Source organism: Ursus maritimus, unplaced genomic scaffold (assembly GCF_017311325.1).
Source record: "Ursus maritimus isolate PB19 unplaced genomic scaffold, ASM1731132v1 scaffold_31, whole genome shotgun sequence".
In the NCBI taxonomy this organism is placed as follows: domain Eukaryota; kingdom Metazoa; phylum Chordata; class Mammalia; order Carnivora; family Ursidae; genus Ursus; species Ursus maritimus.
The window spans coordinates 4,296,833-4,309,846 of record NW_024425675.1 but is presented as its reverse complement, the minus strand read 5'-3'; the positions used below and the strand labels follow the sequence as shown (position 1 = coordinate 4,309,846).

Genomic DNA, 13,014 nt, shown 5'->3' with positions numbered 1-13,014 from the left:
AAGTGGGGGGGTGGGGCAAGGGGGAGCTCACTCCCCACTGAGCAGGGAGCCCCGCCCTGGGCTCAATCCCAGGACCTCATGAGCTGAGCTGAAGGCAGATGCTTAACCCACGGAGCCACTCAGGCGCCCTGTGCTGTGTTCCGGTATCCAGACGACCAACATCTAGGAGGCTGCAGAGGACAGGGGTGACAGCTCGAGACTGGCCAGCAGGCTTGCTAAGAGCTAACTGCAGCTCTGCTATGGGGGGACTAGTTAGCGAATAACCTAGCTTCTCTGCTCGTGTGTAAAATGAAAGGATTAGCATATACTGTGGCGAAGAACCCTTCCCACTCGAAGTCCGTGACACTTCGATGGCTCCTGTCCCTGGGTGAAGGGACACGCCCGGAGAAAGTAATTCCTCCCGTGAGTGAACTGGAATGGCAGTGCCTTTGAGTCTCTGTAAAGGTCGGCGCTGTCTTCGGTCACAATTCTTGTGAACTCAGTAAACTGCGCAATATTCTGGAAACAGCTGCCTCTCAGGAAAGGTGTTTAAGTCATCCAGTGGGGAAAACAGAGAACAAGAAATCATGGCAAAACGCTCTCAGGGAGACAGAAGATGATGGAAATAGAAGCCGTGCTCTTTATAGAAAGAATCAAAAGCCATTGCACAACTATTTGTGTGAGTTGTGCCTAAAATGAATATTTTTAGTTTTTAGGCTTTGCTTTTTTCTTTTTCTTTTTTCTTTAAATTTATTTATGAGATAGAGACAGCCAGCAAGAGAGGGAACACAAGCAGGGGGAGTGGGAGAGGAAGAAGCAGGCTCATAGTGGAGGAGCCTGATGTGGGGCTCGATCCCATAACGCCGGGATCACGCCCTGAGCCGAAGGCAGACGCTTAACCGCTGTGCCACCCAGGCGCCCCTGCTTTTTTCTTTTTCTTAAAGAGCCAGGGGACTAGGGAAGGGAGAGATTTCTGCAGAAGTCAAAGAGGAAGAGGTGCGCTTTGCAAGAAAGGAGAGAGACGGGGAAGCCGGGGGATGGAGGTGGCAGCGCGTCTGCGGGCTCGCGGGGACGCAATCTGGAAGCTCTCGCGGGCTTGGCGGCGAGACCCCGGTGCCGTGTCTTCCCGCTGGTCTCCGGGAAGCGGGCCGGGCGGGGAGAAGTGGGCTCAGCAGTGCCACCGTAGTTGTGTTACACGACAGCTGTGGGACATTATTACGCGAACCGAGAGACACGCGGCTTGGGAGTGAATGACGTTAGCAACTCTGGAAAGTCAGTAGCAGTTCGTCATGTTGGTCTTCTCCCTAGACTGAGGCCCCAGCGCCTAAAGCAGGACCCCAGTTGCAGTAAACTTTCTACGTTACTCACCTCCCGCTTTTTAACCTCCTGTTTTTATTTCGTCGGCTAGAGCTCGGAGTGCATGGCTCCATCTTACTCCATTTCTTTCCTCTTGGCCTCGAGCCACCCTCGTCTTTGTGCCATCATCCCAAACACACGCATGCTCACTGTCGTGCAGCGCTCTCTCACGCACACATGTACACACACATGTATGTGTGTTCCCTCACACGCACCACACAACACTCATGTGTGAACACACTCTCACGTGCACACACTCACCCATGTGCATTCTCTCATACTCATTCACACACCTCACACTCACATACTCACGTGTGAACACACACGTACACACTCACCCATGCGCATTCCCTCACGCACCACAAACACTCCTCACACTCACACATGCAAACACACTGACTTATGAACACACACACATGCACGCACTCACCTATGTGCATTCCTTCACACTCCCGCACCACACACTCCCTCACGCACACATTCATGCATGAACACACTCTCACACATGCACACACCCATGTACATTCCTTCATACTCAGCACACACACACTCACATGAACACTCTCTCACATTCACGCACATACACGTACACACTCTTGCACACTCACGAGGCTCCCAGTTTATTACCATCCATGTCCAGGCTGTGGTCAGAAGGCCACTCTCTGAATTTCTTCTCACTCTTCCAGGTGGCTGGAACGCCTGTGCCTACTCCTGACAGCTGACAGCTCGCTGTGTTCCTATGTGTAACTGGCTTATTAAATGGTATAAATTTGGTGAGGAACCCACATGAGGTGGTTTTATTATTTTTCCAAATACAACCTTCCAATATGCTTTGTCAAATCTCCATTTCCTTCTCTTCATGGTAGATCCCATGGCTTCTCAGTTATTGTCGGGCATCCAAACAACAGTCCCGTCCAGGTGAAAACATAATATATTATCAGCTTCAGGGCTCATTCACTCACTTCCCTGACAGCCATCCAGGCACCCAGGATGTTTTAGAGTGGAGGGGAGCGTTTGGCTTTTTTGTTGCTTTTCACCTCTGCTTCTAACCTCTGTTGAGAGCAGGAGGGGTATGATAGAGAAAAGGGGGAATAGCTTGTATGTAGCTGTGGCTGCTGGAGTTTTCTCCTGGCGTTGATGGTCCCTGTCAGAGGCATCAGAGGGCCGGCTAGGAAGGGGTGGAAGTGCGTGCTTTGGAGGGTGAGGGGCTGCCTCCCCACACACAGGTTCCTGATGTGGAAACCCAGCTGGCTCCATGTTTTCTGACTGTACCCTTCAGCTCCTACACCATCCCGCACCCCCAGGGCAAGGCAGCCTCGAGGATGCTGTAGTGGGAAGTCCGCTCAAAACTGACCGAGTTCTCAACATTTGCTGCAACATGGATGGCACTGGAGGAGATAATGCTAAGTGAAATAAGTCAAGCAGAGAAAGACAGCTATCATATGATTTCTCTCATCTATGGAACATAAGAACTAGGATGATCAGTAGGGGAAGAAAGGGATAAAGAAAGGGGGGGTAATCAGAAGGGGGAATGAAACATGAGAGACTATGGACTATGAGAAACAAACTGAGGGCCTCAGAGGGGAGGGGGGTGGGGGAATGGGATAGGCTGGTGATGGGTAGTAAGGAGGGCACGTATTGCATGGTGCACTGGGTGTTATACGCAACTAATGAATCATCGAACCTTGCGTCAGAAACCAGGGATGTACTGTATGGTGACTAACATAATATAATAAAAAATCATTAAAAAAAAAAACTGACCGAGTTCTGCAATATTCATGAGCAGCTCACACCTCCTCGTGAAGCAAAAATGGTGGGGCGCAAACCTGGCCATCGCTGCTGGTTTGGCCGCCCTGCTGTCCCTCTTGGAATGGCGGTGCGGGCAGACCTGCACATCCAACTGAGGAATGTCCCAGGGACTCTTCTTTCATTTGCTCTCATTCTTCACAAATGAGGCTTTTGGAGCCCTTGGCTTTTTGGAGGGAGTATCTGTGCTAGGCAGTATTGTAAGAAAGCCCCACGATCCCTGCCCTGCATTATTCTGAGGTTGTGACTACGATGGTTTCACTTCCATGATTAGGTCATGTCATATGGCACCGTGGACTTTAAGAAAGGGAAGCTGTTGGGGTGTGTCTGACCTAATCAGGAGAGTGCTTAAGAGAGACTGGGCTCTTCCTGAAAAGAGACTTGAAGTGGGAGAGGGACCGGACGTGGGAGCTCTGTTTTGGACTCTGAAAGTGGAGGGGAACGCATGGTGAGGAGTGTGGATGGCTTCTAAGAGCAACCTTCAGCTGACAGACAGCAAGGAAACCACGACCTCAGTCCTACAGCTGCGAGGAACCAAGTTCTGCCACAACCAGGTGACCTTGGAGTTGAACCCACAGCATCAGGTGAGATCACTGCCAGCCAAGACCTTGATTTCCGCCTGTGAGACCTTGAACCGAGAACCCAGCAGCATGGGGCCTTGGCTTCCGACCTACAAACTGTCAGCTAATGAGCTTCTGTTGTTTTGAGCAGCAAAGATTTTGGTGATTTGTTACAAAGCAATAGAAATGAATGTGCTGCCCCTTCCCCTGCAAGCAGGGAAGAGGCAGAAAAGACTCCGGTGCTCTCCATCTAAGGCAACAATTCCCAATTCCAGCTAGTGGGTTTTCTTGTTTGAGGCAGGTGGTGGGTGATGGTAGCTGGGTCAAGGAGCCCTGGAGAAACATCTGGCTGCCACTGGGGTCAGCTCCAGTACTATTATTTTCAACTTGGGATTTTAGCTGCAATTACCAGATAAAACAAGACATGTACAACATCCCGCTACCCATGGGAAAGGCAGTGGTCCCCATATCTTTGTCCCTTTGTAACCATTATGTTGACTCAGTGTGACTCCAGGGTGTAATTGTTCAGTGATTTTATTTTTGTTCCTATGACTCCTTCGTTCTGTGGGACTAATTAGTCTCTTGCTCCTGGATGACCATGACTTTTATGGTCACCTTCAGGTAATAAAAGGTCTTCTAATCAGTAATTAATACGTCTCGTTCAGAGTAATAGCCCCAACTTTCAACTTGGCTCAAGGTCACAGCTGCCTCTCTTTGCCAGCTGCTGTGCCGGTTACTTGCAGGGTGGAGGGGAGCAGCTGACTTAGTTTTCTTCCAACTTGCTTTGATCCATCAGCTTCCCTTCCCCATGCTCAGCTTTCTTCCCTTTGTGAGACTGGAGGGGAAGAGAGGAAGAGTAATGGAACGTTCCAGGCTTGTCTTTACTGTAGGTAAAAGATCCCTAATACAGGAGGGTGCCTCGAAAGCACCCAGAGAGAAGCCATGAGAGGATCAGCTGTAACCTCCGCCACGCCTAGGAACAAGAGGCCAGCCCCAGACACACATGGAACTTTCCCTTCCCTTCCCTGCTTGCCTTTCTCTATTTTACCCTGGCTCCTCCAGCTTCTCTGGCTTCAACATGCCCCTGTCCATCACGCTGCCTCATTTCCTTCTCCTGCGTCCCCCTCGGGTGGAGATGTTTCTCAATCTTCTGCCTTTGACTTGCTTCTCTTGTTTCCCTGGCTCTGGCTGTGGATTTGCACACCTACTTCGGTGTGGATGACCTCCAAAGCCAGGTTTCCAGCTTGCTTTCTCCTCTGAGCTCTCCTGCCGTGTCCCCGAGTATCTGGTGGAGATCTTGACCTGAAGGTGCACAGTCTCCTACGGTTCCCCGTGTCTCAAGGTCAGGTCATCACTCTCCTGCCCCTATTCCTCCTCCCTCCTCTGTGTTTTTCTTAACCATCCCACTGCTGTCCACCCGCCCTCGCCGCCACCGATCTTCCGCGGGCCAGTCTTCCTTACTCCCTGCCTCGGAGCCCTTCTGCTCTGCCTTCACACGAGCTGCGCGTGGGTCTCCTGCTCTCCCTCACGGCTGCTTGGCCATGACACCTGCTGTGCAGAAGTAGTAACCGCTAATATTTCGGCTCATATTTGTCCAGCTTTTTTTTCTGTCACTATATTAAATAAATAAATATGATACATATATTTCCATGAACTAGGATCATACTGGTCATATTGTTCTGTAAACTCATTTTTTTTTCACTTAGCAATGCATTGTGAAAATCTTTCTAGATCATTCCATATTCGTCCACAATATTCTTCAAGTACCATAGTAGTGGAGGATTTTGGGGTTTGCCTTCTATTTTTTCCGACAGAGTCACTATGGCCTTTTCCGCTTCAGTTAATGGTGACCTGAATTCCCAGGGAAGGAAGAGGAAGGTAAAATTATGCTTCACATGTGGTATATGCCACTCCTGGTGCCCCAAATTCATTAGGAACAGGCTGTGGTGTGAGGTAAACCCTGACATCTGACTTTAGAATGAGTGTTTAACAAGTGTTTGTGAACAGGGGAAGGTGACGCGGGAAGGCAGGATGAGATGCAGGGCCTGGCCAGGTTGACAAAAGCTCTCCCCTGGCTCAGCCCAGGGCAGATCAAGGGGACACTTCCCAAAGGGCTCGTGCAACTCCCCTGAAGGCCACCTGCCAGCTTTGGGTCCGTCCCTGCACTGTGGAGAGGCACTGGGTGATCCTTGACAAACACTCCCAGTCTGGGGGGGGGGTTCCCAGGAAGGGGGACTTCCAGTGATTAAAGGGGATGGTCCCAACAAACCAGGACAGTTGGTCACCCTAATTGGTGGGTCCTACCCTGGGTTCATATTCTTCTCTGAAGGATGCCGATTGATTCCAGAAGGTTCACAGCCACCATCTCACCCCTGCAGGAAACTTTAATATGGTTTCTGAGGGGAGGGGGCTATATTTTCCAGCCAGAATCCTTTTATGTGCAGGAGAAATAAATGTTAATTATTTTTTATACCTCTGTTATTTTGGATTCTCTGTCACAGACAGCCAAACCTAATCCCTACTGTTACAACTATATAAAAGTAATACTAATTAAATTCATTTGCATAAACCTACCAATTTTATTCTTAATTACTGTGATATGCAATAATGAAGTATGTACCCAGAGTGCCATTGTAAGTTTTATTTGATTATAGCACTAAACTTAATTTATAGGTATGCTTGGCTTCCTTCAATAGTTTGTTGATTGCATGGTATAGCCATCCATTGACAACTTAGAATCTAACACAGGAGGACACCTACTCCTTCTGGCATGTGAATGGAGACCCAGGGCACCAGGGCCCACTACTGAATTGGAATAAATAGCAGAATCCCTTTTGAACAAAGTCTGGGGGACAGCACTAACATACACCTCATGGCCAAAGTGCATTTTATCCAGCCTTCACTGCCTGCAGTTGTTTTTAGAGACACGGTGTGACCTTTAGCATATCTGTGAAATAATAAAGCCACTCTTTACATCAAGATTTTGCTGCATTACAGATGCTTGGAGAGGTTTTCACAATTATTATTCTAGTCCTGGTCTGCTCCTCTTCTTCTCTTAAATAATCTGCTTTAGGCATTTAAAGGGTCTAACTCATCCCAGGACATGACTATAGCTAATTTGCCGAGAGCCTCTAAATATACCCCAAGCCTGCTTAGGACATCTGCAGGGAAGTTAAATCATTTTAAGTGGAGGAATTAGGCTAATGTTTTCTGCTAGGAGAAAACTCTGGATCTTGGTATTCTGCACAAGGCTTGTAATGGTGGAAACAAATTATGCTGCAGAGATACAAAAGAAAAATAAATCCATCTTCTTTTACTAGGAACTTGACACTTTTATTTAGAAAATTTATACTTCTGAATGCTTCTTTCATCCATTACAGATGCATTTCAAATGTGACTCTCTTAGGTTAATAGTCTATGCCTTAAAAACAGATCAGGGTGAAAGTGGGGATTGGGGCCACTTTGAAGTAAGAAAGAAAGAAGAGAGAGGATTTATCTAATGATCAGATGAATCGAAGAGCATAACAAATCCTTTTCTTGCAAAATCAGGGAAATTCAGGTATGCCTGAAAGATTTGGAATAGAGAAATATTTGCTGGCGGATATCCCCAAGGCTTTAACATGGAAACCTAAGTGGAATTCTATATAATGGACCATCACCCACAATGTGTCACTTGTGGTTGTACACATTGTGTGTGTTTTTAAGATGCTCTGCGATTTGTCGGTTTGACATTGAATGGTATTTGCTCTGCACATAGGATAAACTGGTGAGGGGAGGTTATTTGCTGGAGGCAACTTGGGGGAATTCTAGCTAAGGGAATAAAAGGCAGTGCTGAAGAAGATTCTGATTGGTGTCCAAATAAGGTCTACAGTGGGGCTCGTGATGCTGAGAGAGGTTTGGTTTTGAACTAAACAGGCAGTTGCCCTTCCTCATTCACTCCAGGCCCTAGTGAAAGCCAAGTTGTCTACACTATGATTCACCTGTGTTTATGACTGACCAAGTCCATGCACTCTGTTTTCCCGGGAAATAGCGGGGGACTCACAGGGCACCACCCACCTCTGGGTGCAGACACCGTACCTCGCTCTGTGGAGTTAAAATACCAGTAAAGGTCTTTGCACAAAAATGAAACCTGTCCTCGCTAATCTTACTGCTCTTGTTCTTCTCCGCTATTAACCCTTTTTTTGAATCTTAGTCTCCCGACCTGGAACATTCTGGAAAGGCATCTGGTACTTGATTTCTTCACATTACCAAACCACTGTGAGAAGGGGTACGTGAAGTCTCAACCAGTTGCTCCTGGCTTTTCAGCAGTGAGATCTGATTAGCCTCCTAAATGTATGCATGGCCCATGGGTAAGACTCCAGCCCTGCTGTGGCAGACTTGAGCCCGCTTAGGGTAAATGTTAGCTCATCTATAAAATAGTGATTTAGAAAGATTGTGGACCACTCGCTGAGTCCTTTGTCATTGTGAATAAGCGTCATGTTCTCCCTCCATGCCAGGTAGCATTATTATTTTTCTTAACATCTAGCTGGGGAAGGATGGTGCCAGGGAAGTTTCCATCTTGCTCTCACAGAGGGCACCCCAGTGTGACAATGAGCTCATTCTTCCAGAGAGGGCCTATCTTAGCATTGGTTTCCTGATTGTGATTCATGGTCCTGAATCTCTGTGACCCTGTGGTACTCCTTCTGGCTGGATTTCTCTACTCAGCTAATTTAGAATGCAGAATTTCATCTTCAGAGAAAGTTCAACATTTATTGTCCTTTACACACCCTCCCCAGGGTGACTGTAGGAGGGCAGGCAAGCAGGCTTCAGTGACTAGAGCCTGTTTGCACAGCTACTGTGAAGAAAAGTAAAATGTGTTTATCCAAAGAAGAGCCAAAAATGTGCAACATCCCCCAGCCCCCACCCTCTCCTACAAGAGCTCTATCAGAAAAAGTGAAGTTCGTATTACCCTTAGAAAGATCTTAAATGTTTTGTTTTGTTTGTGGTTTCTCATTTCCTGAGACTTTGGGAAAGTTTGACCTGGCTTTTTTTTTTTTCCTTCCCTTTTTAATATATTTTATTGGAAGGGGAGAAGGTGATGCTTTTGTCACTAAGCAACATGAATAGAGAAGGGAGCCCATGGTTGTTTGTTGTATAAACAGTGCAATAATGAAGATAAAGAACTGAAATCCTGACCTTTTTCTGTTCCTTCATAAACCAGCCTGAAATGCCAGTGCGGTATCTGAACATGTTAATATAAAGGGAGAGACACCATTCACACCCTGAACCACGACCTTCACGAGCATGGGGAAGAATGCGAGTGTACTAGTTGTTTTATGAGAATGGCCAACATAATTTTTATTGGTAGGCTGGAGGCACAATATACGCCTAATCTCTACTTTGGGTATTTATTCCACGATTTTTTTCTCTGGCTCAATTTCAAAAGAATGCTTGACCAACCATTCTGTGTCTGTAATTGAAAATTTTGTCTGGCGTTGTTTTTCAGTATAGGGAGACACTTAAAGACTGAGGGATATGAGGGCCTGTTTTCTTATCTAACAGATGAAGAAAGAGAGAGGTTAATTGGTTTGCCCAAGGTCACCACACTGAACAAGCTCTGGGATTCTGTCACTAGAATTCATTAGTATTGTTCTACAGAACTGGGGGAGCCTAAATAATGAATTTCCCACGGTAAAGTTTCTTCTCTGAAATGGGTGGTAAACGTGGATAAGAAGGAAAAATAAAAAAGCGTTAGTCTGTTTTCATTCCAGAAATATTTACTGAGCAGCCTGGTAACTAGTAGAAATAGGATCTTTCGAGTTCTTCGCGTGGCCTTGGGGGAGAGGACTTCTCTCCTCTCAACACATGGTCATTTTCATTCACTCGTTCGTGAAGTCGGTCATATTCACCCAACGTTCACTGAGCACATCCCATGTGCTAGGTACTGACCTGGCACCTGAGAATACAGGGATTCTGAATAGTTTAGCCTCGGTGGCCGGGAGCTCAAAACCTAGCGAAGGAAGGACAGATCACTCCGATTTGATATGCAACATTCGAACAAAGTGCAAGTTGTTCTGAAGTGTAAAAACTGTGTTTCTAATGCTGTGCCAGAATGGGATGGTGGTTTGGGAATGGCTTCTGGAAGAGGTGACCTGACATGGGTCTTATGGGAAGGAGTGAGCGATGGGGATGTTGAAAGCATAGGGTAGAAAAGGCCTTCCAGGCTGAGAGTTCAGCATACACAAGACTGCCTGGTAAGAAATACTGTACGTGTGTGGATATGTGGTTGATGTTGGTGTGACAGCCTGAGGAGGCTGGTTGTGGACCTCATGCAGGAATTCTGGTTGAAGAAAACTCCGTCTCTACATTCCAGTGATTGCCAAGGGGGTAAAGGGATAGTGGAGAGTCGTAGACTGGCCCTTAAATCCTCCACTCGAGAGTGGCAATTGTTCTTGCTCACATCTCAAGTCGCCTGGCCATGCCTACCTTGCAAGGGGACAGGGAAGCACAATCCTCCTAGTTGTCAGAAGGAGGAGAAATAGAATGGCTGTAATTACCACAGCAACTGAACTACTAGTCGGATATTATAAGAATAACTCAAAATTTAAAGCTATTCTATTCGATGGGTGTTACCTATTTCTTAAATCTAGTCTATAAATAACTCCCCCCACAAAAAGTAATCTCAACTAGTTCCTTGGGTCATATTCCCAAGTAATTTATTTTGGAAGTCACACAAGAAAGCAGTCCTATTCAGAATGAAACATTCTTTTGATGTGACTATTTTGCCTGAGGTGACCGTGTTTTACCTAGTGTGTAAACTGTGTGTGTTCATACTATTTTATTAGAACTTTGGGACCATGCTGTCCCATTTTTCCGTGCATTTACAAAAGGTGTCAGTGAAACTCCTAGGTCATCTGTAATGGAAGATGGGGGTATAGCGATAACTACATATTTGCTAGGGGTACTTAATATTGCCCAATATTTATGAGCAACTCAGTGGATCAAACTATGCTAAGCCCATCACTTCCCTCAGAAACTTAAAAATTTACCCTCTGGGGGTACCTGGGTGGCACAGTGGTTAAGCGTCTGCCTTCGGCTCAGGGTGTGATCCCAGCATTATGGGATCGAGCCCCACATCAGGCTCCTCCGCTATGAGCCTGCTTCTTCCTCTCCCACTCCCCCTGCTTGTGTTCCCTCTCTCGCTGGCTGTCTCTATCTCTGTCAAATAAATAAATAAAATCTTTAAAAAAAAATTTACACTCTGTATCAAGTGGGGTAGTTGCAACCTGAAGGCTCAGCTTACACTGTAACGTCCCCTTAAAGAATTGCTTCTTCCAAAGAATGTTTTGGTGTAATGCCATACCCACTAGCAGAAGTAGGCTATTGTGAAATGTAGCCTCATGTAACATTATGAATCTGCTACAAGAATGTTGTCCTACTTAGAAGGACCCCTCCTACTTCCTGGGGAGAAAGTTGTACTTCCCCTAAGCAGTAGTTTGTTTTTAATGTCATGGACACTGTGAATCACCCTTCTGTCATTAACTCTTGGGGACCGTAACATCTACCTTGCAGGCCAACAGTTGCAAGGGAAGAGTTCATTATGGAATGTATGCTGTCACTATCCCTGGTTCCATTTACATTACTCTCTTTGTCTTCTTTCTTCTGTTCTTCCTTCTTTTAATTTCTGTGGCTCTGTATTTTATATTTTTTCTTTAAATCCTTTCTGGAAAAAGGTGGAGCATAAATATGAAACATAAGGGGAAAGAAAAATCTTCGTATTTTTTATAATTAATCTCTTCTGCTCTGGAACCTCCATTTTTGCTGGTGGCAAAAACACAAGCAGCTCAATTAAAAATAACAGCCTCTTTTAGTTACAAATAATATTTCTCTGGTAAATAATTTGTATTTCAAAGTACCCATTTACTGTGAGGGATATTTCTCTCATCTTAAGTGATTTCTGTTTATCCCCTGTCTTTTCTCAGAGGGTATCTAGGAACAGGGGCAGCAGGTGGGAGTGGCTGGGAGTAGGTGTTTACTTTTATTTTGGTATGCATATGTATATGTGTGTAGGGGGGTAGGTGGTGTGTGGACAATAAATTAAGATAGGGGCATATTATCACTGAGAATAATCCAGGACACAGATGGCTGGCTGAGTTCATTGTTCAACAAATTCTAATGAGGCCTCATTATCTTGATTTATGAGCTAATATAATTTTGATTACCTTGGGGGTTTACCAATGGAAGAAAGAGGCAGCCATCTTTGTAGTATTCCAGTGCCCTTTGAAGAGTACCAGGGCTTCTCCAGCTTCCAAATAGATCCCCCTTTCTCTACCTATTTAGCTCCCATTTTCAGGTCACTGATCCATATTTCAAAGCTTAAAATAAATGTGTTCATGAAAATTGTTTTAAAAAATAAAAATGCTTTAGGGTAACACACATTAACAAGAAGTTGGCACAGCAAGACATTACTTCCTGGAGAAAACTGACCAGTGGATGGCATTTAGTATAGCTAAGGGGGCGATGGGGACCTGAGTGTCCGGGTGAGCCTGGACCCAGGCTTTGGTGGGTAGGGACTGCAGCTCCTCCACAGCCAGAGGTCAGAATTACTTAGCTGAAAAGGGACAGTTTGATAAAAAGAAGGAAGGATATGGAAGAGTTGCCAATTTCGTTGAGGTTCTGAGGATAGTGACAGATCCTCGGGGTTGCTTTTTAGGTAAAATTGGAAGGCTTTTTGGAGTAAATGTGTCTCCCCTGAGACAAAGAGAAGAAGGGTTGTTATACCGAGGAATATATCACTGTTGGAATACCACAACTCTTGGGTGCATCCAAGCTCCATCATGTTCTCGGAGGAACCATACTGCTTTCAGTTTCAGCTCCAATCTGAGCAAGGCTCAGGAGTAAAATAGATGCGAGGAGCTCCATAGAAGCAGGATCGAATACCTCTGGTCTTTTGGCAAGTTGTTTCCATCCAATCATAGCAAGTACCATGTCACAAACCATCATACGACAAGACATTCTGTAAGGAGTTTGCTCATTATTTACTAAGCATGTCAAAGTGTTGGCTCCCTCTAGGGCTCTTGGGGGAGCACATATTTGCCAGAATACTTCCATGAGAAATATAAGCAAAAAATAAATTTGCTACTCATTTTCAGGACCGTGACTGAGAGCACATATTTGATCTGCTGCCTCTCCTACTGAGTCTTCTGGGTACAGAGAAAATACTGGTAAGAAGTAAACGTAACATCAGGGATCCCAGCCTGGGTGCCTTCTCTGAACTGTGCATCTCCCTAAAGTACACATATGGTCTCCTCTCCTTTGTGTTTTCCAATGAATG

At 45.9% G+C, this 13,014-nt stretch overlaps 1 long non-coding RNA gene across 3 annotated transcripts in view; it reads left to right on the top strand.

The window, feature by feature from the left end:
• The first annotated feature begins 3,468 nt into the window (after window positions 1-3,468).
• LOC121106294 overlaps window positions 3,469-13,014 on the top strand; it is a 101,968-nt gene continuing 92,422 nt past the window's right edge. For 2 of the 3 annotated variants that reach the window (XR_005838896.1, XR_005838894.1), the window contains exon 1: window positions 3,469-3,725. This is a non-coding gene — a long non-coding RNA (uncharacterized LOC121106294). Of the gene's footprint in view, window positions 3,726-12,832; window positions 12,905-13,014 lie in introns of all 3 variants that reach the window. The other variant, XR_005838895.1, reaches the window with a different exon arrangement.